The sequence below is a fragment of the Pinus tabuliformis genome, chromosome 6 (genome assembly GCF_031772625.1).
Source record: "Pinus tabuliformis cultivar Carrire ecotype Pingquan chromosome 6, CPIR1, whole genome shotgun sequence".
NCBI lineage: Eukaryota > Viridiplantae > Streptophyta > Pinopsida > Pinales > Pinaceae > Pinus > Pinus tabuliformis.
Genome location: NC_142292.1, coordinates 1970508194 through 1970533931, shown reverse-complemented (window position 1 = coordinate 1970533931; position 25738 = coordinate 1970508194). Strand labels below are relative to the sequence as shown.

The window sequence follows — 25738 nt, the reverse complement described above, 5'->3', positions numbered from 1 at the left end:
ATGTCAGGTCCGTCAGTGAGCAGTGGTTCGCTGAGCCAGAGAGGTGGTGCTTCGGGCAGCATGCAGAGCAGTTCACAGAGCAGTTCACTAGGGAGTCCACTGATGGATAGTTCACACGGTACCTTAACTTCTACAGGTTCAGGTGCAGGCAGGAGGACAACAGACAAACAGTCAAGAGTTCAGGCTCCTGATGATGATGGGGAGGAGGAGTTTCATTCTCCTATGGGAGAAGTGCACTTAGGGAAGAGGAAGCCCAAGTGGCTTCAGGACACCTTGAGAGATGCCACATCTGTTGCTGAGCCAAAGAGGCCGGTCAGAGAGAGTAGACCACATGAGAGGTTTTGTAGCTATATGGCAATGGTTACCAGCATCCTTGACTTTGAGCCTTCTAGTTATGAGGAGGCAGCTAGCGAGCAGGTCTGGAGAGAGGCCATGCAGGAGGAGTATTCTTCTATCATGAAGAATGATGTTTGGGAGGTGGTGCTGAGGCCTGAGGGCAAATCCGTGGTTACTTCCAGATGGCTTTACAAGGTAAAGCATGCTGCAGATGGCAGCATTGAGAAATTCAAAGCGAGGTTTGTGGCTAGAGGGTTCTCCCAGGTAGAGGGAGTTGATTATGAGGAGACCTTCGCTCCCATGGCTCGATATACTTCGATCCGCTCCATTATATCGATAGCAGCAGAGATGGGTTGGAAGATCCACCAGATGGATGTGAAGACTGCATTTCTCAATGGCTTCATATAGGAGGAGGTGCACATTGAGAAGCCACAGGGCTTTGAGGTGCATGGGAAGGAGTCCCATGTGTGCAGACTAAAGAAGGCCCTTTATGGCCTGAAGCAAGCTCCCAGAGCTTGGTACTCCAGGATAGATACATACTTGGAGGGGTTGCGTTTCACAAAGAGTGAGGCAGATCCGAACCTTTAATTTATTGTGATAGTTGAGGAGCCTCTCATTCTGGTGTTGTATGTGGATGACTTGGTCATTACAGGTGCAGAGAGACTCATAGAGCACTACAAGAGAAATCTTGCGGTGGAGTTTGAGATGAAGGACATCGGCTTGATGCATTACTTTTTGGGTTTGGAGGTGTGGCAGGAGGAGGGGCATTTCTTCCTGGGGCAAGGGAAGTATATTGTGGACATCCTTAGCAGATTCGGAGGATTGTAGACCCATGTCGACACCAATGATCACCAATTGGAAGAAGCTTCATGCTTCGGATTCCGAGTTGGTGGATCCCACATTGTACAGGCAGCTGATTGGTTCCTTGATGTATTTCGTCAACACTAGACCAGATATCTGTTTTGAAGTCAACACGATGAGTCAGTTTATGTGTGAGCCTAGGAAGGTTCACTGGGTGGCTGCAAAACACATTTTGCGGTACTTGCAGGGGACAGTGGATTATGGTCTGGACTACAGGCAAGGGGATGGAGTGAGATTGGCAGGTTATACTGATTCTGACTGGGCAGGTTGTGCTTCTAATAGGAAGAGCACTTCAGGGTGTTGTTTTGGGTTGGGTTCAGCAGTAGTGTCATGGTTCAGTCGGAAGCAGCAGTCAGTAGCATTGAGTTCAGTGGAAGCAGAGTATATGGCAGCCAGTCTAGCTAGTTGTGAGGCCATCTGGCTTCGCAAGATGTTGTTTGGATTATTTGGTCAGCCGTTGAGACCTTCAGTGATTTACTGTGATAATCAGAGTTGCATTAAACTCACGGAGAATCCAGTATTTCATGATAGGTCAAAGCATATCAGGATCAAATATCATTTCATCAAAGACTTTGTTCAGAAGGGAGCTGTGAAGCTTGAGTATATTTCCACTGATGAGCAGGTTGCAGATATTCTTACTAAACCCTTACCATGGGGCAAGCATGACCACTTCAGAGACAAGATGGGTGTGGTGAGGAACACCTTCCTCGGTAAGAGGGAGTGTTGAAATTTGGTACCAGAGGACATGTGGTTCCCTAAGGCTTTGATCTTTGGCCTAGGGAAAAGTGTCCAAAAGAATTTAATTTTTCTCCTAAAGTGACTTTATAATTTTTATAAAGTTAAATCTAATTTAAAAGTGACTTTAAGTGATAAAGTTACTAAAGTCTAATTTTAAAGTGACTGGTCTTTATTAAAGTGGGGTGAATTAAAAAATAGAAAGTGAGATTTAAATGAACATTTAATCTCAGCCATAGATCTAAATCTATTTCAGCCATTGGATTATGGGATCACCCAAAAGTCACTTAGGGTTAGATTAAATGAGGAAAAGGAGGAAAAGATCATTCATTCTTTCAAGCAGATTGAGAGAAGGAGAGCAAGAGAGCAAGAGAGATTTCTGAATAGGGAGGAGAAGGAGACGGCAGCTTGGCACACATTCCAAGATAGCAATTGAACAGATTTGTACAGCTGATTCAGCACACAGTGAAAGGCAGATTTTGGCACGATTTTCTAGAAATCCGTACAGCTGGTTTGCACAGAAATCGAGGAGCAGTTTGTTGTTTTTTCTGCACTCAAATCGAGGTCCGTACAACGCATTTATTACAGTCTGTACAACGCATTTAATGTAGTCCATACAACAGCATTTAATGTTGAAATTGGGCATGAAAATCGAGGAGGTCGTACAACATTTATTGCTGTCCTGTTTGCTGTGAGGCACGGGAAAAGAGATAAGTTGTAAATTTGCTTGCTGATTTTTTGCTGAATATTTCTCACTGAAAAAAGGCATTTTTCAGAAATAAAAAAGAGCTCTCGAACTGGTTTTCCCCAAGAGTTGTAGGGGGTTTTTCCAGGGTCACATTGACAAAAAATCACTGTGTTCAAATGTGTTAAATGACTGTTTGTACCTGCTGATTTTTTATTTCTGCATTTTCCAGCATTCTGTAAAATTTCCAGAATTTGTGTTTTCAGCAAAATTTATTTTTCCAGCTTGTTGAATGTATGAATATGGGAAAGGGCATTTAACTATATGGGAGAAATAAGGTGAAACTGAAAACCGGGGTGGGAAAACAGAAATTTTTACAGCATTGCTTTATCAAACTGATCGCACTCCTCGGAGAAACCCACGCGCGCTCTTCCTCTCTCACTCGCGGAGGTGAAATTAAAGGATTGTTTCCTAACCTTTCAATACCTTTGTAGACCTTCCCATTCCGCGTTGTTCCACTCATTAATGGATTCGCATCACCCATTTTTCACATAACAACATCTTAATCCAGGTATTCAAAGATTTTATGTACTTACCTCACGGTCCCTTGAGAAAACGCCTTTCTGCTTTGCTGTAGCTGACAGTCGTGTCTATCGCAAATTCAGTGATAAACCCTCCTATTATTTGCTCTAGCCAATGGTCTACAGCCCGCGCGATCTTATCTTCAAATGCCTTTAGCCTGCGCACCAACTTTGGAGTCCACATTATGGGTTGATCAGGTTTGTACCTTCCCTAGCTGTCTGCTAGCCTTGCGATCCAATCATACAGCTCTGAAGAGAAAGACACAAAGAAGATCTCATGGATTTCCATATATACATAGCGATCCAACCACCTCTTCTCAGATCTCTGCGGGGTTTTGTTTTCCTATACCACGAACTCGTGAAGCTTTTGATCCAACCAATCTTCAATTTCCTTCTTCATAGGGTTCCAGTGCTCCGACATCCGCCATCTCTTAGGCAGATCTTGGTCCCGGCAACAGAACCATTTGTTGGCTTGATGGGGCCTGACCCATGTTCAGAGTGTTTTAGCCACACAAATCCTGAACTACCGGCCCTTTCGACAACTGTCTGCAGAGCGCGGATTGAGGTCTCACCCGAGGTAGTATGGGAGGGTGCTGGAACCAGGTTTCCACACCCTATGGATGTCTGGATGAGGTCTGGAAAGCTCACGAACCGATCCTACGCACTGTGCTTCTTCAGCGCAGCCGTCTGTTCAGTGCAGCTACCTTTGCGCAGTCAAGATAACGAGAGCAAATGTTCTTTACCCCTTTCTATGCTTAGTATTATTATAGATCTTGAATTAAATTAAGTAAGCCCAATACTTTCAGTTATCAATTTACATAAACTAATACGCGCGTAATCATAAACCATAACAGATGCATAAACCAGAATATAGGAACAAATACGCAATATTCCAAAACCAACTTAACTTTATTAATGCTTTTTCCGGTTACAATCCAATTCCTACCCTGCGCACTCAGCTGCAGGGGTCTGCGCACACAGCTGCGGACTCTACTAGGCCTCTGCGCACACAGCTGCAGAGCCTCTTCTACTACTATGACCCATGACTTCTGACTCACCGACTTAGATCGACTATTACTTTCAGAAACCCATACCTAGCTGATCTCTACATCAAAAGCTACTTTCTACACTTAGAGCCTCACTCTATTTATACATTCCCATGGTCCGCGGACCATGGGTAGGCCGACACATTCTAGATTAGATTACAATATTTTAGGGCAGACTACCCTTTGACTTGACTCATTAAAACTCACGCTCCGCGCACTTCATGGAGCCTTTACAATACCAATACCCAAAATTGTGGGCTTTAGGCCCCAAAACCGTCACACGGGGGATCCGCTGCCCAACAACCATCAAAATTGAGAAAAAATATATTGATGTAGACAACACCATTGGAACATGGATTCTATTTCGATAACTCAGCACACATAGTTCACAAACACAAAATCGACATTGATTAGCCATACAATTAAATCTTTTATATTTGAAGCACTTTGGTTGCAATCTAACATTACACAACGAAACATGAATCAAAACCAATAATTTGACAATTGTTACTGAAATTGCATTCAAAGTACTAATTATTTCCTGAAACAAAGTTTGTAAAACAACAATGCTTGCAAGCCCACTATGCATAGAATAGACAATAAGAGGGTGCTTTGTTAAGACACTTTGTGGTGAAAAAATGACTAATTCGAAATCCCGTGGGAAAAATTCAGTGATGCTAAGAGTGGATGTCGTGGAGGTTGGGTGCGATCCCGGGTGATTTTGACAACTTAGATGCCCTTGGGTCGCAGCTAATCAAGCCATAGATTAATTGTGTCAGTCACCTCAGGACTCACATTACATAACAAACAAAAAGGAACAACAAATATGCTTGCAAAACTCGTGGACTTAGCAAAGCTTCCTTTAAAGATACCTATGAAATCACGCTTAGCTAAATTTAGATTCTCAATGTACCAGAAAAGAGAAATTATTTCTTTTCAAATTGAATTAACAATTCTCTAGAAACAGTGCCTTTTATGAATGATGACAAAAGTATCAATAGTTTTAACCTGCTACTTTGTTCAGACTTTCTACCTTCCATTGATATCTGTTGGGTAATCAACAAAGTGAACTCACACACCCAGACACATTTTTAAAATAATGGTTGAAACTGTAAGACACACATATCACTACAAATGGGCTACTAAGGCTAGATGTGCGTCATATAGCTCTCAAGGGTTTGGGGAAACTGATGTCATACATTGGCATCATAATTAAATTTGTTTTGAAGAATTCTTACCGGAATTCAATTCTCAGTTCCAAGATTAAATATAAATAAATGCTCATAGTTTTAAATTACAGATTGCATATAAAAAGAAGATTTTTAATGTTCATCAGATTCCATTGCTAGAGCGGATTTTTAATGTTCATCAGATTCCATTGCTAGAGCGGAATTTTACCCACATATATGTGAGACAAACAAAGATGAAAAAATGCAAAAATTAAAAGCAGCAACCTTAGTCCATAATACTACCCTTATAACAAAATAGAGATCCTTTTTGATGTTTAAATTATACCCATGCATTTCCTGAAAAAACAGCTTATATTGCCAGCCAAGATGAGCAATATTTCAATCTCCAAAATCATATGTTATTAGTGTAGTGCATACATTTTTGAAAGGTTTCAATTAACATCACAAGATGGCTTCAGTTCACCTAAAGCTAAATGGTTTCATTTCACCTCCCACTGTTTTCAAAGTGCATGTACTTATGATCAAAGGTCTAGATTTTCAAACTAAAACTAGAGAGCATAAACGAGATCAGGATTCTCTCTTGAAGAATCAACTTTTCATCAAACTGAGATGATAACCGTCTGCCACCTTTTCTTTTCAAACAGTTTCTGAGTTGTCATCTCTTTCCATTCTTCATTGTAGTACTGCACAGGAAACAAAGATTGGTTTACCATATAACAATGCAGAAACAATAATCACTAACCTATTTTACAATATAACTTCTTACCTTTTCAAGCAGAAACTAAAGTACATATGTAGTTATACTTATAACCAGCCATAAAAAGCAAATTAGAATCATTACCATAAACTAACATCTAATCCTTCTTATGGACTGTAAGGCTATTTGACACATTATAATGTTTTAATGATTCATTTGGTACAAACTACTTCCTCATTGCATTTGATAGTTTGAAGTAATACATTTTTTTAGAAGTGTATGTTATTTAATTGAATAAAAGGCTAAAGCTAGTCAATTTTATAACCAAGTCGTTTTGTAGATTACTTCAGGAATAGTAAGATTAAAATATTTAAAAAGGAAGAACCCGACAGAAATGATCAAGCTCAGAGATATACCGAAAAGGTTACCAATCTGGAATAGCATATCCAAAAATGTAAAACCATATCTGACCTTGTTTTCAGGGAGGCTAAATCAGGAACCAATGTATTATTCTGGGATGATCCATGGAATGGCCACAAACTATTCAAAGAAGAGGAGAATGAAAGGAAGTCAGGAATAAGATAAAGGAGACAGGATGAAAAAAAACAGTGACTACTAGGAAGAAAATCAAGACCCATCCAAGTCATTGCAAACCTGGAAAATGATCTCTAATTAGTCCATTGAGATTGATGAGGAAAGAAACTCTACAATAGAAGCAATTCTGTCCCTAAGAAGATTTCTCAAGAGGAAAAGGGAGGACAGTCTTGGCTGGAACAAAGATGCAAATGGCAGTCACGGTGTCAAAGAAGGCGACATGGTGTGCTTTAGTCTGGAGAAAGGTATGGAATCCAATGACACTTTTCCTCAGAATTTTAATGAAAAATCCTGACAGAAGAAGCTTTGAAATTCAGAAGCAATATTGGTCTTTCGAGGTGTAATGTATGATTCGAAGTAGAAGAAAGTAGCAGACTTCTACACTAGTGTTTTTGCATTTAATGGATAATTTTTATTGAGAATCAGCCTATTCTAATGAACCATACTTATTGGTTCGAAACACCTTCATTTAATACAAAAATAGTTAAAGTGAAATCTATAAAAAACCAAAATACATGATAACAGATTTATGAAGATGCCGTCAAATCAGTCTCAGAAAAATCCAGTCAGGACCACTTACTCTATAAAAGATGAGAGGCCCCGCGAGTAATCAGTCGTAATCAGTGCGTTATGTAGTCCCAAACTCAGAGCGTGGCCGACGAAATAAATATCATTTCGAGAAGAAGATGAAAAATCGAATAATCAATGCCGTATCATAACAAAGGAAGGTTTTTCGAGAAATAGAATTTTGTCATAACGTATAAAATGTATTGTAACGAAAGAATGGTTGCCGTTATTATCCGTTTACAAACATTGCTTCCATATAACTACTTTAAATCATATAACTTTAGAGTAGAGATATAAATATAAATATTATATTAAAATAAGTGCCATGTAGTCGCTAGAACTGATTTTTCAGTTTACATACAAGGAAATTGAAATTTAGACGGTTGAAAGGTAAAACTGTTAGGCTCACTTTAAATATAAAGAAATTGAAATTTAGATTGTTAAAAGGTGAAATTGTTATGAAATTATATAATTTTATTTAGTGATAAGTTTAAGTTAGGGATCAATTTTTTATTAACAACTAAATTAATATACTCATTGACTTAATTTTTGGGAAAAAAATAATATATTCATTACAAATGAAATTATGAGAATCTAGATAAGTTTGTTTTGTGATCATTGTTATAATTAATAGAAATAAAACAAAAAATCAAAGTCTATGAATTTTGTTGAGATTTTAAATTTATTAATTCTCTATCATTTAAAAAAAAGTATGAGTATTTAAAAAAATAATAATAACAATGTTTATTGAATAATCCATATTTTAATTTTGAATTAAAACCATTATTATTTAAATAAATCTGATGATGATGATGATGATAATGGTTAACGTCCACTGAGACCAAATAATGGTCTATCGGACCTAAAGAAACAAGTTATCTATTTTGATTTAAGATTTTATTCCTATGATCAAAAAGCTTGGAGAGAAGCCTCCCGAGCTCACTATAATTTTGACATTGTAAAAGGCTAGGAAGGTCAGTATTGTAACAAAGATTTTGAAACTGAGATCTAATGTGGTTATACGCAAGGCACTCTAAGAGAAGTGGTTTTCATCCTCGATGTTCCTATTCTCACATATATGGTAGATCCTTTCCATCCATGGCGTTTTAGGAACTGCCCAACGACCTGTTTTACTATGGAGCTCATGAGAATTCGTTCTAATCTTTGCTATATTAATTTTCTTCTTTGAGCTAGTTAAAATAGAGAGATACTTTTGATCTTCTAAGGTGGGGTTGATGACTTTCTTATAATAACTTAATTTTCTTTTAGCCGCTAAGTCTTTTTCACACCACATTTTTTTTTTGAACTTAGAAGTAACAATATCTTTAATGTTATTTATGTTTTGCAATGCATCATTTTCGTTGATCTCCCAATAGTTTAACCAGGCCCTTGTGTCTTTATGCCACCCTCGATTGAGCCTTAGGTGGTTTTGGCTAGAATTTAAAGCTAGCTTAGGAAGTCTATGATCGTCTATGTTACTGATTTTGTGCTTGTACAACAGAAACCTAAGCATAGCTAGGCTCTCAATAGGGGAAAGACCTGCTTCTATAAGGAGAATATGATAGGGTGTATTACTTTTAATTTTCAGGTTATAAGTTATAAAACGCTTCTAGATTTGCTCAATATTTCTCCATGATTCTCTGGAGATGCTGCAACCCCAAACCTCACAGCCATATAAGATAACAGGAGTGACAAAAGTTTCAAAGAGGAACTTCTTTTTATCCCACATTACAAGGTTTGCTATTTTACAATTATTTTCAAGACCAAAGTAAGCTTTCCACCCCCCATTAATCCTTTTCTCAATGCTATGGTTCCAGTTGAGCTTGTGATGAATATCAATTCCTAGGTACTTGTAATAATACCCTTCCTCCAAGTTATTATTGTCATACATAAAATTAGCGTAAGTGTCCTTCTTGGATTTGATAATCATATCTTTTGTTTTGTCAGTGTTAACAGTCATACCCATGGTAGAGCAGAAATCCTTAAGAAGCCTGAGTTGCTTATTAAGATCAGATGGGCATCTTGCCAAAAGAACAATATCTTCAACATAAAGAAGAAGGATGATGACTATCCCAGCTAAGATCGTGCCATCACATCCTGCTTCCTCTAAATAGCCTTCGAGCTTATCGATGTAAATGCCAAATAGGGTAGGGGAGAGGGGGCAACCTTGTTTAACTCCGATGTTACACTTAATATCTTTCGACCACCCTTCATTGCTCTTTAGCTTGGCAATTACATTCTCGTATAACCTTATAGCGGCAGCTCTCAACTCGAGAGGAACCTTTAGCTCTTCTAATCTATTCTAAAGGTTGTATCTAGGAACCGTATCGAAAGCCTTTCTAAAGTCCACAAAGCAACAAAATAAATTGGATTTATCATTACGACATTCCTCCGCAATGATCCTAAGCGTAACAAGGTGGTATGTTGTTGAGTGATGCCTTCTGAAACCTGCTTGGCCTTTAGCCCGCTTACCTTCACTTTCAAGCCATATGCTTAACTTCTTTTCCAAAATACTACCATATAACTTGGCTAAGAGAGGGCTGATCATAATTGTTCGATAATTAGAGGGGTTATTTGTATCCCCACTTTTAAAAATAGGGATAATGAGGCTCTCAGTCCAAGGTTTAGGGAACCCTTGCTTGACTGCTTGATTGAAAAGCTTGTGGATGTGGGGGATGAGGACAAGACCTCCAATTTTTAAGATTTCCGCTTGCTAACCTTCAATGTCCTTAGCTTTCCCATTAGCGAGGCGATTAACCCCAAACTTCATGTCTTCTAAAGAGAAAACTTCTTTCGTTATGAAAAGGGTTTCCAAATTATCCATGACATTTGGAGATTCATAAAGCTTTTTAAGATAGGAATTCCAATCGTGAAGAGCAATTTTATTATTATCCTTAGTCTTCCTAGTCAGAATCTGCCTCCAAAATTTCTTAGGAGCTACCTTAGAGAGGTGTAAGAGATTCTCCTGTCTTTGACAAATGTACTGCCTCTTTTTCCTTTTAGTTAGGGCTTTGTATATTTTTATCTTGTCCATTTTAAGAGATTCATCAACAGCTTCCTTAATTGCTCTCCTTGCACTTTTACAATTTTTGTCATACCATGGATTGGTTTTGCTATTTCTTTTATTATTTGAAACTTCAATTGAGAACTTGTTAATAGAATATGAGAGGGTTGTAGTAAAATTATGATAGAGGTCTTCTATGTTGTCTATATTAGATAAAGGAAGCAAATTAGTTTTTAATTCATTTAGAAAGAGATCATTTTTATTTCTATCAAATATTAAGTTCTTTTGGCTATAAGTATTATTTTCTATGGGAACTCTATGCATGACAAAATTGAGAGTTATAAGTAAAGGCCTATGATCAGAGTCAGGTTCGTGGTCATTTAAGATGTCAAAATTTATTATTTCATTGTATAATGGGAGATCAGAAATAACGTAGTCTACCACGCTGCTACCAAGTCCATGGATGCAGGTCATCTTGCTAGAATTGGGCCACTTCTTTAGACCGTTGCAAATTATGAGATCCTGAGCACTACAGAGCTTGACTAGCTCCGACCCATTATAGCCAAAAAATCTCAAACCACAAAGTACACAATTTCAACAATTAGAAAAATATTTTAATATTTTATTATTAAATTTAAATTTAATAAAAATCTTCACATACAATCTTTGGGCTAAAATAAATAAAAGATATTTGAATTTAATTGTATTTAATAAGGCATGTGAATAAATAATGTGGAATTACTTCAATGGATGATTTTTTTTTATAAAATTAGGTAAATATATAAATTTTCAAATTTTTTACAAACTAGTTATTCGTTGTGAACCTTAGAGGTTTAAATTGTCTAAAACCAATTTGTATTCCAAATAACAAAATTCTCGTTTAAAATTATCTTTGGTAAAAAATAAAAAAATACCAATTTGTACTCCAAATAACAAAACTCCCTTTTCAAATTATCCTTCGGAAAAAACAAGGGAAAAAAAGTTATCTCTGAATTAGAGGTCAGAGGCGGCGGGTGGGAATCAAGCAGATCCCTGGGTCCTCTAATCTTGAACGCAGGGTAGTGACATGCGAGAGAGAAAGGCATTTTTGGTCGTGTTAAAAGTGCCCAGCCAAACTCAACAACATAAGTGACAACTCTTCTTTCCCATGAATTCTGCAGAAAAGAGAGTATTTGCTTCTATTGGTAGTACAATAATTAGTACAAGAATAATTGCACATTTTATATATCTCATATTCATCTTTGCATTTCCTACATTAAGTCAAAGTATAGCCTATAGATACCAGTTGAAAATAATTAAATTCTAAGAATAGCAAATGTTGTAATACTTGACTCCAGATATAGGTGCAAACTAATGGATGAGGAAGCCCAATTGAGAATTTGAAGCCAGTTCTTTTGGACACCTAGCCCCTGATATCATTCATAAAATATCAGTGCATCTCAAATTCAACTTTGATACAACCACAAATCCAATCTCTTAACTTGGGCAATTTATATTGGATTTAGAGATAAAATACTAGGGTGTGAATAAAAATGGTGATTTGGAGGTTACATATGTTTTTAGGTAATTCATTAAAAATATAGTAACCTATCCAAATGTTGGTAATGATCTCATCCAAGGGAGCTAAATCCATAATCTTGAGACCAATTGGAGTTCTCTTCCACTTCCACTTAGCCTAATATTTCTATTATAAAACCAAAAAAAAGAAAGAAACAGTAACAAAAAAAAAAACTGTGATAATTAGAAAAAAATTATATTTAATCTCATTTGTATGAAAGTAATATTAAAATTTCACATCCACCTTTAAATACTTATTTTTTTATATTGATATGGATTTTATATATTATGTTTTAATAGAAAATTAAAAATTAACAATTTTCTAATAAAATTTATTAGATGACAAATCATTTATAAAATCAAGATTAATATTGATTTTTTATAGTTTTTTTTTTTTTTTTTTAAATCATAGGCTTTCTTATTTCCTTTTACTTCTAAAAAACCAAAAAATTAAATAAAAATCATAAAATAAAACTAAAAAATAGCAACTATTAAATTAAGAAGTTACTAAAAATCTCATAATAAGGCCCAACGAATCAATTTACGAATAAATAAATTTAAATATTAATAATAAAAATTGATTTCTTAGCATTAAATTATAGATAAATCACAAAAAAAATTAGTCAAAGACAAACTAATAAGCAGACAAAGGCAAAATTTAACGAGGATAAATATCTCTTTTTGTATAAAGATTTAATTACCAAAGTCTCCAATAAATTACATATTCACTTAAAATATATATATTCACAATCTTTGTTACAATACTGACCTTCCTAGCCTCTTACAATGTCAAAATTATAGTGACCTCGGGAGGCTTCTCTCCAAGTTTTTTGAGCATAGGAATAAAATCTTAAATCAAAATAAATAATTTGTTTATTTAGGTCCTATAGATCATTGCTTGGTCTTAAACATTAACCACCACCACCATCATCATCATCATAAATGCACATATTCTATTTTTCAAATTTAAACATATAATTTGGTAGGATTAAATATATATTCTTAAATGTTAAACTTACTGATAAACAATTTACATCACATTTTCTATACAATAAAATAAAATAGAAATAAATTTACTAATATCCATTAATAATCTAAAAAGTATTAAAATAAATAAATAAATTAATATAATTTAATTAAAATACAAAAATATAAACGAAGGTTTCCTAACCTAAATCACCAAAGATACCAATCCTATGAAAAAATGAAAGATAAATATGAAAATGTTCTCAAAGCGAAAGGGATGAACCTTGACTTATACTTGGATAATGGACTATGAAATTATTATATTTACATCACATCACATGCTACAACAATAGGGTTTGGAATCTCTCAACAGGGGCCCAATCATGTGCTTAAAAAGTAAGCTTCGATGTTAATACCATATAATATTATGGTGGGTGAGATATTTTGTATCAAAGAGATGCATTTTAGAAAAGATATTCTAAAAATGAAAATGCGTGTGGAAGCTCTCTAGCTCAAGTAGGGAGGGAACCACTCCCCTTCTTAAGTTTTAGATTGAAAAGTGAGTCTTACCCTGAAGAGAACCAAACCCTTATTTGGATTTAGGTTGAAAAGTGGATCTTAACAAGAACTTAAGACTTATGAATTGGCCAATTATTAATGGAAATCTCCACTTTTGAAGTTTGATAAGATGTTTTTGGATATGAAAAAGTAGAAGTTTGATAAGGTTTGGTTTTTTTTTTTTTTTTTTTTAGGATATATTAAATATTACAAATTATTTATGACTACAAAAAATTACAAGTTAATCAAGTTGATTTTCAAAACTTTTGGGGAAGGAGGTTAAAAGGGTCACATCCATGTAAATAGAATATTTCACGAGGCATGCTTCTAACTTATCAACATATATTCCAAATAAGTTCAATGAGAAGGGACAACTTTTTTTACATAATTAGTGCTCCTAATGAAGTCAAGGAGTCCATGGAAAGTGTGAAGCTAACCTATAACTATCTCATAAAGTCTCATGCTAACAATTATGAGAGACTCAAAGATTCTAATATAGCATTTTGTGTGGAACAATGAGTTCCTTGGGACAGAGTCAAAAGCTTTCCAAAAATATAGAGAGCAATAGAAAGCTTTTGGTTAAATCATAATCACTTAATTCGACCTTGACCTTATCTCCTGGTCATAGTGACCATGCGTATGGCATTTGAAGCACTCAACTTTAGGCATGTTTTTTCTATACCTTCTCTTGGAGTCCTTGAATTTAGGAGAATAATGCCTTGGATTAGATGGTCTCCCTCTATATTTCCTATTCTTGGCTTGAGCAGCAAATGCATAGTGCTCTCCTTCTTCGTTCTTTTGAATCTCCCCCCTAAAAATCATCCTAGTTTATTCTTGAGTGCATTTACAAATGAGCTCATCAAAAGTTGGGAACTTGTCATTGTTTCTTATAGTAGTGATGAAGGTTTCCCAAATAAGAGGAAGACCTTGAAGAGTGACCAACCCCAGCTCTTTGTCAAATATGGGCTAACCAGCAGTTTGCAATTGATCTCTTAGTTCGGATACCCTCATGACATAGGACTGCACATATTCCCCCTTGTTCATCTTCAATTCATGGAGTTTATTCTTCAAGGAGAGGATATGATTCAAGTTGTCGACCTCATACATCCCAATCGGCTTATCATAGATGTCCTTAGACTTCTTCAATTTTCTAACATAAACAAGCAAATGATCTTACGAGGAATCAATAAGAATTTTCTTAGATTTGATCTCCCCTTTCTTATACTTAGCTTGGTAGCAGCAAGGGCATTCTTTGGAGACTTAGGAACTTTTCCTTCCATATATTCTACGACATCATTTTCATCCAATATCACTTCCAACCTGATCTTCCAAGCAACAATATTTGATGAGTCACCCACCTTCTTAGAATCCTTGAAGTAAGAGGTAGACATCTTGGCCAAGTCAAATAGGTTCCTTCAGCTTCTTCTAAAGATGATTTCTTTAGTCTCTTGTCTCTTTGGGCTTGTCTTCACCTTAGCTCTAATACCATGTTAATTTTCCATTGTTCTATGTTGTTACAATCACTTTAGCCCAATTCTTTTCATCAGTTAGTAATCACTTTCAATTCAATTTAATCTTGTAGTATCAAATAGCAAATGTAGATAGAACAATAAATGCACTTAACAATAGAAGTCAATTCAATTTAATCTTGTAGTATCAAATAGCAAATGTAGATAGAACAGTAAATGCACTTAACAATAGAAGATAATTAAGAGCAGTAAGTGACATAGGGTTTGGTTAAAGACCAGGGAAAAACTCACAAGGGGGAAAACCCTTTCAAATTCTTCTTCTTATTAGATTGTCATAAAAAATTTAGAAGAGAGATTACGATAATCCAATTCAACAACAAAAGAGTCAAAGTCAATTCTTTTACCATCCAAGATATCTACAACCCAATATCCAATAGATGAGCCTCAAAGTCAAATCTAGTCAATAAGTACATTTCTACAATTCTAGTCAAAATCAACGACAATAGCATTATTCCCAAAACCTTAATGGTCAACGGTCAACTTGCCTTCAAAGGAGCTCGGTCAACTATCCAAAATTTTTCCCTTGAATGCTATTCAAAATGCAATTAAAATAATCCCAAAATAGCCCTCCAAAATTGATCAAAGTCAAAGTCAAAATTTGCAAAAACCCTAGTTGTAAAATTGCAGTCAACCAAGGTTAAAGTGCCTAGTTCATCCTCCTTGCCAAAGAATTCGACCTCCAAAACATATCCAAAATATGAATTCAAACCAAGTCAAAATGCTCCCAAACACCAAAAAGTCAATGTTGGTCAAAGACAAATTTTGGCTCCCTCTCAAATTTTCTTTCTCCTATTCACACATGTGAAAGAAAACCTGCAATTTCAAACTTATATGAACCTCCAAGAGAAGAAGAAGATGTGTGTGATGTGTGTTGACTTGACTTGTATTTATATGTGATTTTGGAGACCCAGTTTGTCCTTTAGGTTGACTTGTACTTTTGTGCACATGTGGGTTTTCACATGACCAAATTAAATTCTTCAAAGGGAAAGAGGGTCTTCTATAGATGAGGAAGGTTGTCCAAAGGAGAGAATTTGTCCCTAAGCTGTCAAATCAACAGAAGGGAGGTTAGTGACCATGAGGCACATGTTGATTTTGGGTAGCATCGGATGTGATCTAGCTCCGAAATTTTGTGGACGGGTTAGAATACATCAGATATCCAAGACCCAGAAATTGTTTAGAGAAATTCCACCCAGATGATGAGTTATTAAAATAATTAATATTTTTAATGGGGTTCCTAAGTCTAAACTTAGGAAAATAGAAATATTAATGGGTATTAATAAAGATATGGGTGAGAAGCTTCTAAGAGACGAGGATCAAGTCTATTTTAATAATAGCCGTTGATTAGGGACTTAATTTCGGTCGTTGATTCATCAACATGAAAAGTATAAGAGAAGACTTGAGAGTCATTTGGAGACACATTGGGCAAATACTCAGTACCCCGAGGGAAATCGATTCTCAAGGAGGAGTTGGATTTCAGAGGGAGAGTTGCAGGGTGAAGGAAGAGGGCATCAACATCATTCAGAGACTGAGGAGGAGGTGACACAAACCATCCTAGAGACAGCGTAGAGGGAAGATCAAAGAGACAACGCAGCTGGAGACACAGTCCTCATGCAAGCCTCACGTAGAAGTGACGCAAAGGGAAGGGCATAGGGTCTCCGGGTTGTCAAAACTTCTCCGGGTAGAGGAGGAAAATTGTCTCAAGTGTTTCTCTTAGAAGTGTCTCAATATTCTATAGAATCCTTCTTTGTAAAGAGATTGTTGCTGAAGATTAATAAATAAACCCTCATCTGCTGCACTGGTTTTCCCGCATTGGGTTTTTTTGGGGACAATTGTCCAAAAATAGCTGTGTTGATGTGATTGATTCTTGTGCTTGTATATCACTGTTATTTTCTCTATGCTATTATGTGACTACTGTAGTAGAATTTATTTTAATGTTTACTGAAGGGTTTTGTAAATAACTTATTGTGGAAGATAAGTAGGAGAAATAAATCAGTTACTGCAAAAGAATTTTGTGTTAGAAAATTTCACAGTACATTAGCCATCGTTTCATACGAGGTGATCACATTCAATGTTTTAGGTATCAAATTAAGGATCATGGGTTGAAATTTGATTATGGATCATGAGGGTTGGAAGTTGTACTTACTTCCTCATTTCACCTTGGTGGTCATCCTTTTCTCCTAGTCCACTTTGGGGTCTTTCTTTCACTTGCCAGTAGGGGAACAAATAGGAGGCCTTGATAGAGGTAGTGTGTCCATATCCTTTCATACTTAAGACTTTCCATTTATTCTTGATTCATTTTCCTTTCTTTTGTTTGGTTGTTGTCAATCATTCATACTAGTTCCATGTTTGACTCATCCTATCAAAAGAAGGGTTTGGAAAATGCCTAGAGGTTGATGCAACTACAAAAAGAAAGAATGTTAAAGTAATGTGCCAATTATTAAAATGAAAAAAGGTGGAAAGCGGTGAATGAAAATTAAAATCCAAGTAACTTGAGCTCTACCCCCTCATGTGAGGGCATCACACTAGTACCATGCATATCATGTCTATCAACGTAAAAGGAATTGAAAGAAACATCCAACCCCTATGAGCAATAAACTACATATTACCCCTCTATCAGTGGGGCTACATATACTTTTTCAGTTACATCATTCATTGCCATTATAAGCCCAAGGTCACAAGTCAAAGCCTTGTAAAAACCATATTAGGTCTCCTAGACTTGTGTCTTGTTAGTTTGAGTTTGTATTCATTGTGATTGGTCAGACCATGCCCTATCCCTTGAAAGTCTCGTCTTGGCTATCTCGTCCTTGACTAGATTGGAGGACCTTGGGAGGCGTAGCGTGAGGACTCATGGTTTTATGGGAGCCTTTCTTTCTATAGGGGTGATCACCAGTGTATGGGCCAAACTAGCTTGTGTCAAGGTGCGTCTATGTCATTCCACATGGCTAGTGCCTATAGAGTCTATAGGTGACCTTGGCCTTAGTGTAATATTACTCATGAAAAATCTCACATCATAATAGTCTCTTGTGAAAACTTTCACATTTCCCAAGATAGTTCATGCTTTCTAATGCAAAATGGTGTAGGTGGTACAAAATTCAACCTAGGCTCAGATTGTAGAGCAATACTAGATGATTCCATGTCACATTGAAGTTTTCTAATCATAGCATTTGGCGAAAAATTATGGCATGGTCAAACTTGGTTAGCAATACATGGATTATTTTAGGTGGATTTTTAGGCATAGCATTGGGAAAAATCATGCATGCATTATGTCAAAAGTGATCAACATGACAAGATAAAGAAAACCCAGATATTAGAATTCTGATATTATGCAAGGCATTGGAGATCACACATAGAGGCAAGATAACATGGCATTCTAGTGATGATGTGGCAACGCCCTAGAGGTTGAGAAAAAACAAAGACAAGCCCATCACAAATCAAGACCGGAGCAACAAAACCCAAGTTTCAGATTTACCAAGAGGGTAAGGAAGTTGGAGGTTTATCCATCTAATGTGGATAATCTCCAACTAATGTTATTTTCCATTGAGGAGCTAATACACTATGTGGAAGAAAACAACTAGAGTTTCCACTTGTTTGTTCTAGTTTTGCAGGTAAATTAGTTTGAGTGTTCTAAACCACTCCTAAAGAGAGCTTTATTTTCTCAAGGGCTTCGTATCTTGCTGCACATAGATAGAAAAGGTTGGAGATGTCACATAAGAGGGTTGCTCCCAAGGAGAATCAAAGATTGCAGGATGAATTAAGTTAAAGTGGAAACGACTTCCAAAAGGACCAAGCCTACTCCCTAGACATAAACTACGCATAGTGATTTAGAGTGATATCTACTTCACACCCTAGCTAAGGGTGAGACTCCAAGGCATATGTAAAACTTGCAACAACAAAAAACATACAATTTTTCAAAGTTATTTTACTTTTCTGCATTAGAGTAGGATTTTTGCTTGGTCATCTCCCATTGGATATCGACATCAAGATGTATAAATTCTCTAGGTTATGTTTCTTAATACATCTATGGAGATAACCTCTACATATTTCCTTTTGTTGGATCCCCTCATCTAGCCCAGTTAATTAGGTAGCTAATTTGATGGTCACACCAAGATCCAAAAGAACTCATGCGTCACATTGGAATATCCTTGACCTTAGATCATCCAAGCTCATAAATATTCATGCTATATGTAGTGCCCGCTCTAGTTGACTGACAGTGATATGACACAAACATTTATTTAGCCATAAGGCCCACACTTTATTCTTTGAGGACCTCAGGTTAAGGATCCGGGCACTTGACACTATTATTAGTGATTGAGATATTCAGGGTTGTGATGTTTATAGATGTTTTCCGTTGATATTATGATAACATGAATGGTTATGTATCTTATCTGTTGGTGTTTTGATGATTACAACATTAAATAGTTTATGTATCTTATCTATTGGTGTTCTGATGATTGCAACATTAAATAGTTTTTGTATCTTATCTGTTGGTGTTCTGATGATTGCAACATTAAATAGTTAAGTTGGGTCTTTAGTCGAATTTATGATGATGAGGGTAGTAAAGAATATGTATGCTCTCTACTAAAAGCATGATGATGAAAATTTGATGGTTAGGTATATTTCTAATTGCTGTTACGATGTTGATAGATTAATAAATATGTATTCTTCCATTGATGTTTAATGATGATAGCCATGATGGATATGTACATACTTCCTTTAGTTCAGGCTTACAACAGACAATAATGTGAATGACTAGGAATTGTCAATGATGCTATTATGACAATGACTAACATTGGGAAACCTTGTTACTGATGATTATTGAGTATGGCAGGAAACCACCAGAGGCACTCGCATACGACGAGTTGATGACACCTGGTTTGATGAAAATTCATATTATTTTATATTTGAAAGTCTAAGTCGAGCTTGAAATATGCCATATATGTTAACTATATTCTGATGATATGTTAATGGTTGCAGGCACAGATTAGTTGCTTGACCGAATGACTCACATAGGGTGATGGGGTTGTACAAGTGGATGGAGCTACATGGGAGGGGTGAGACAGAGTCCCTGATCTCACCCACTAGCACTCCCGTCGTGACTTGGGTTGGAAGGGTTGAAACACCTTCGCCTTGAAGATCACGATGCCATGAGGGCAGGTCCCAAAGTTGGGTCGCTCATGAGGACTTTACTGGGGGGCGCGCATCAAGGCGGATCCCTTGATCCCTAACACCATTAGTCTCACTATAGCAGGCAAAATAAGAGATGATAGTAGTCTATGATGTTGCACTATACTTTCCCCTCGTAGTCACTAGATGCTTGAAGGGCAAGTGGTGTGGCACCCTTGGAACGTCAGGGGAATTTCTTGAAGGGCACAACAAACTTGGCACCCTTGGCATCACAAATAAACTATTAGGTGTGGCACCCTTGGAACTTCTAGGGAAGTTCTTGAAGGGCACAACCAAACTGGCACCCCTGACATCACAAATAAACTATTAGGTGTGGCACCCTTGGAACTTCTAGGGAAGTTCTTGAAGGGCACAACCAAACTTGGCACCCTTGGAATCTTTAAAAAAATAAATAAATATAAGCAAGGAATGAAAACTAGGTAAATTTACATCAAGGGTAAATGATGATTAGAAACCAATGTAATTAAACCAAAAATAAAACTTGGAATAAGGAGGATCATAGGAAGAATTAAAATAGAGTACCTTAAAAGTTCTATCCTTCCCATGTTGGTAAGTACTAGGAAGATTATGTGGTTTAATTAGGAAAAAGGGGAAAGACAAACATAATGGTAAGGATAAAGATTAATCCTAAACTAATTTAAACCTAATTAAGAAAAGGGAAAGGTGAATTAAAATGAGAATAATAAATTAAATTAGAGAAATGTAGAGAAGCTCCATGTGTCAACAACCAACATAAGAATATCCATCTAGGAGATAACCTGAGTTAAATTAGGGAGTAGATTGGGGATAAAATCTTGACTCATTAATTGACTTCAAGTAATGAACACAAATTAAGGAATAAAAGGAGGGAATAAAGAGACAACTAGGAGAAGAAATAGGAATCTTGTTGAGGTGAGGAAAATATTAGTTTTAAATAAAAATTTAAGTAAATAATTTTGGGAGACCCTTGATGTGAGAATGACACATGGGTGGGTGAATAATCAAGCTATTAAATTATAAAAAATAATTAATTATGCATGACATGACAAGTGTCACCTATGAGGACTCCTATAAAAGAAGGGGCAAGCCATGGGAGAGGGGACTTTTGGGAACCCTATTGTTGGATGGATGAGATGATGTCAGAGCAGTGATTATGAAGCTATAGTGAGTTTGGTGAGGTAGAGGATTTATAGAGGGGACTCTTGAGCCAAGGTGTGCTCTCCTCTACTAGCTAATGTTTTTCTCCATTGTACAACCCCATTGCAGCTCGGGGGTCCACGGGGAAGAAGAGTACCCAAGGAGTAGGCAGGGAGGTTAATCGGAGGGTCTTCGCATTCGGATCAAGTGCGTCATCATTCACTCGCGGAGGTGACCGGCTACAAGGGAATACCAGTAACAACAGAGCAAGCGGAGTCTCGCCTTCTGGTGAACGGTACACATGTATTTCATTACTATTGATCTTAGTTAAACGTATGTAAAAGTTATGATATGTTTTCCTGAAATGAGTGTTAGGAATATGTGTGCTAAATTAATTTGAAATTTCAATGCGTTTCTTTTCTGGTTGTATTTGCTGTTAAAAAAAAATAATATGTAAATAGTCTGAATATGGTCGTTACACTATAGAGGTACCACCCTATTGAACCCCATGATCTCAACTTTCTATCCAGCTGCAACAACAAGCCATCTACTCATGCCTCAATGTGATTAAAACGAGTGTTGTTCATGGTGATCTCTACCCGCATCTCCCATATGCTCACTTGGAATCACTCCTCCATACTTCCTTGTTACATAAATCAACAAAGGTGGATATGACTCTATCTTTCTCTCTGCCTCCCCAACAAGTTTCTCTAGCTCAGGGTCTCATGCCCAACCTCCTAAGGTCAATGTTGATGTACCATCTCTCTCCTTGGCCTCAACATACCAAGGAAAACTTCCTCAATCACACCTCTAACATATTGTTTCCATCACAAACTCCCCTTTCAGCTCTAAATTATCCATCCTCTTCTCCAACCTCTGTATCATGTCTGTCAAAGTAGAAATAGTATCCACATGTTGTGAAAGAATATACTCTTCATCACTAATAGTCATATATCCACGTGTAGCTCCAAAATATTGTTTCTTATCATCGAATATGGTAGCCATATTCACTGTTGCATTAGGGTCTCCTCTCTAAGACTTCACTACAATCAACTCAGGTCCCAACAAAATGAACGTATGCCCCACAAGAGGCACATGGAAAAATCTATCATCAATCAATAATTCCTTCCCTAACATCAAGTTATAATCATCAAGTTACACTATTGTAAGGTCCACCTTTCCCTGCCAATCTCCCATGCAGATATGTACATCGTCAACTAAACCAGTCACCCACATATCTCTGGAGTTGATAGCCTTAAAGGAGGCCTTCTCAAGCTTGAATCCAATTTCAAGCTTCCTCACTACTTTGACAAAGTTGTGGGTAGCTCCACTACCAACCATCACTATCACTTGGATCCCTCCTAGTTCTACCCCAACAAAATCCAATTGGATTCTTTCCTTACCCTTATCTTCTTCTTGATCAGACATAGGGGCAAGATAATGTGGCAATCTAGTGATGATGAGGCAATTCCCTAGAGGTTGAGAAAAAACAAAGACAAGCCTATCACAAATCAAGACCAGGTCAGAAAAACCCAGGTTTCATATTTACGTGGAGGGTAAGGAGGTTGGAGATTTATCTATCTAATGTGGATAATATCCAACTAATGTTTCTTTTCCATTGAGGATCTAATATGATATGTGGAAGAAAACAACTAGAGTTCTCCATTTGTTCATTTTGGTTTTGCAGGTAAATTAGTCTGAGGGTTCTAAACCATTTCCAAAGAGAGATTTATTATCTAAAGGGCTTCGTATCTTACTGCACATAGAGAGCAAAGGTTGGAGACGTCACACAAGAGGGTTTCTCCCGAGGAGAATCAAATATTGCAGGATGAATTAAGCTAAAGTGGAAATGACTTCCAAAAGGACCCAACCTACTCCTTGGACATAAACTAGGCGTAGTGATTTAGAGGGATATATACTTCACACTCCAACAAAGGGTGAGACTCCAAGGCATAGGTAAAAATCGCAATGTCCAAAAACATACGATTCTTAAAAATTCTTTTACTTTTCTACATTAGAGTAGTAATTTTCTTGGTCATCTCCATTGGATATCAACATCAAGAGGTATATCTTCTCTGGATGGTTTTTCTTACTACATCTCTGGAAATAACCTCTACATATCACCATGTGTTGGGTCCCCTCATCTTGCCCAGCTAATCAGGTAGTTAATTTGATGGTCACACCAAGCTCCATAAGAACTCATGCGTCACAGTGAAATATCCTTGACCTTAGATTGTCCAATCTCATCAATCTTCCTACTATAAAGGTACCACCCTAGGCAACCCCATGATCTCAACTCGTTATCCAGCTGCAAAAACGAGCCATCTACTCATGGCTCAATGTGATGAAAATGAGTGTTGGTCATGGTGATCTCCACCCGTGTCTCTCATATGCTCGCTTGGAAGCACTCCTACATACTTCCTTGTTACATAAGTCAACAAAGGTGGATATGAATCTATCTTTCTCTTTGCCACCCCAACAAGTCTCTCTAGCTCAGGGTCTCGTGCCCAACCTCCTAGGGTCAATGTTGATGTGCCATCTCTCTCCCTGGCCTCAACATACCAACACAAACTTCCTCGATCACACCTTTAAAGCATTGTTTCGATAACAAACACCCCTTTTTGCTCTAAATTTTCCATCCTCTTCTCCAACCTATTTATCATGTTTGTCAAAGAAAACATAATATCCACATGTCGTGAAAGAATAGAATTTGCATCATGATTACTCATATATCCACATGTAGCTCCAAAATATTGTTGCTTATCATCGAATATGGTAGCCATATTCACCATTGCAATAGGGTCTCCTCTCTAAGACTTCACTACAATCTTAGATCTCGACAAAATGAATGTATGCCCCAATGAGGCACAGGGACAACTCTCTCATCAATCATGAATTCCTACCCCAACATCAAGTCATAATAATTAATTTTCACTATTGTAAGGTCCACCTTTCCCTGCCAATCTCCCGTGAAGATAGGTACATCGTCAATTGAACAAAGTACCCACATACCTCTGGAGTTGATAGCCTTAAAGGAGGCATTTTCATGCTTGAAACTAAGTTCAAGCTTCCTTACTACTTTGACAAAGTTATAAGTAGCTCCATTATCGACCATCAGTATCACTTGGATCCCTCCTAGTTCTACCCCAACAAACTCCAATTGGGTTCCTTCCTTACCCTTATCTTCTTCTTTCTTCTTGTGGAAAGATACTTCTCCTAGTACCTATAACATCCCCACTTTTGCTGCCTCTTGTGGCTCTAAAGAAGCCACCTTCTACTTAATGGGGCAATTTATTGCCAAGTGATATTCTCACACATCCAACATGATATGGGTCTATTCTTTTTGGTTGCACCTACTAGTTTTCCTTCTTTGGAAACTAATTTATAGAGCTCGTGGATAATCTCCAACAAATGTTCTTTTCCATTGAGGAGCTAATATGCTACATGGAAGACAACAACTAGGGTTCTCCACTTGTTTGTTTTGGTTTTGCAGGTAAATTAGTTCAAGATTTCTAAACCATTTTGAAAGAGGAATTTATAATCTCAAGGGATACATATCTTGTTGCACATAGAGATCAAAGGTTGGAGATGTCACATAAGAGGGATGTTCCTTAGAAGAATCAAAGATTGTAGGGCGAACTAAGAAAAACTGGGGATGACTTCCAAAAGGACCAAGCCCACTCCCTAGACATAAAATGGGCATGGTGATTTAGAAGGATATCTACTTCATACTCCAACAAAGGGTAGATTCCAAGGCATTGGTACAAATCCCAACAACCTAAAATATACAATTCTTCAAAATTATTTTACTTTTCTACATTAGAGTAGGATTTTTGTTTAGTGGTTTTTATTATCATATTAATTTACAACAAGTTTTTTGTTGGGGAATACTAAAATAATTTCTAGATCTAAACCCCACTTAGATACAAATTATTATTTCTTACATTTTACACTTGTGTCTAGCTTCTAGTTGTAGATTTCTAGGTTACCAAACTTGCGTTTTTAGCCATCAGAAACAAGTTCTACATACCTACAATTAAGTATATGACACTAGAACTTATATTTTTCAGCTCTATACTTGTTTATCATCAAAATTTTCACATTAGAGTTGAATAAAAATTATTTTATAGCCATCAAAATTGTATAATAATTTTCTAGAAAAATTTATGTTTATTAAACATAACGCAAAAATCTGAAAATTAATTTCCAGCTAGATGGAAATTTCCTTTTCATCCCAAATGCAATAAAGGGCGGGCCCAAAGGCTCTATAATCACCTTTATCCCTCCTACACTCTGGTAACTCCCTAGAGGTTTTTTTTCATACAGTAGAATGGTTGTTACAACAAAATATGTTGTTGTCCTTGCGATTTTAGGTTGGTTTTATAGATTATCATATGAGACATCAAGTTATTTTGACTCAAAGATCCTTTAAAATAAATTCATAATTAATATATAATCACATATTTGGTTAGGATATCTCTAATAAACCAAAATACATAGGTTATATTTGAAGTATTTGTCTATTAATATAT

General features: G+C 36.6%; 1 protein-coding gene across 1 annotated transcript in view; it reads right to left on the bottom strand.

Annotated features, from left to right (window-relative positions):
- Window positions 1-5801: 5801 nt before the first annotated feature.
- The window catches only part of LOC149267091 (F-box only protein 6-like), an 87314-nt gene continuing 67377 nt past the window's right edge, over window positions 5802-25738 (bottom strand). Inside the window, exon 2 of the mRNA XM_089398064.1 lies at window positions 5802-6117. The gene's annotated coding sequence lies outside the window, so the exon portion shown is untranslated. The remainder of the gene's footprint in view (window positions 6118-25738) is intronic.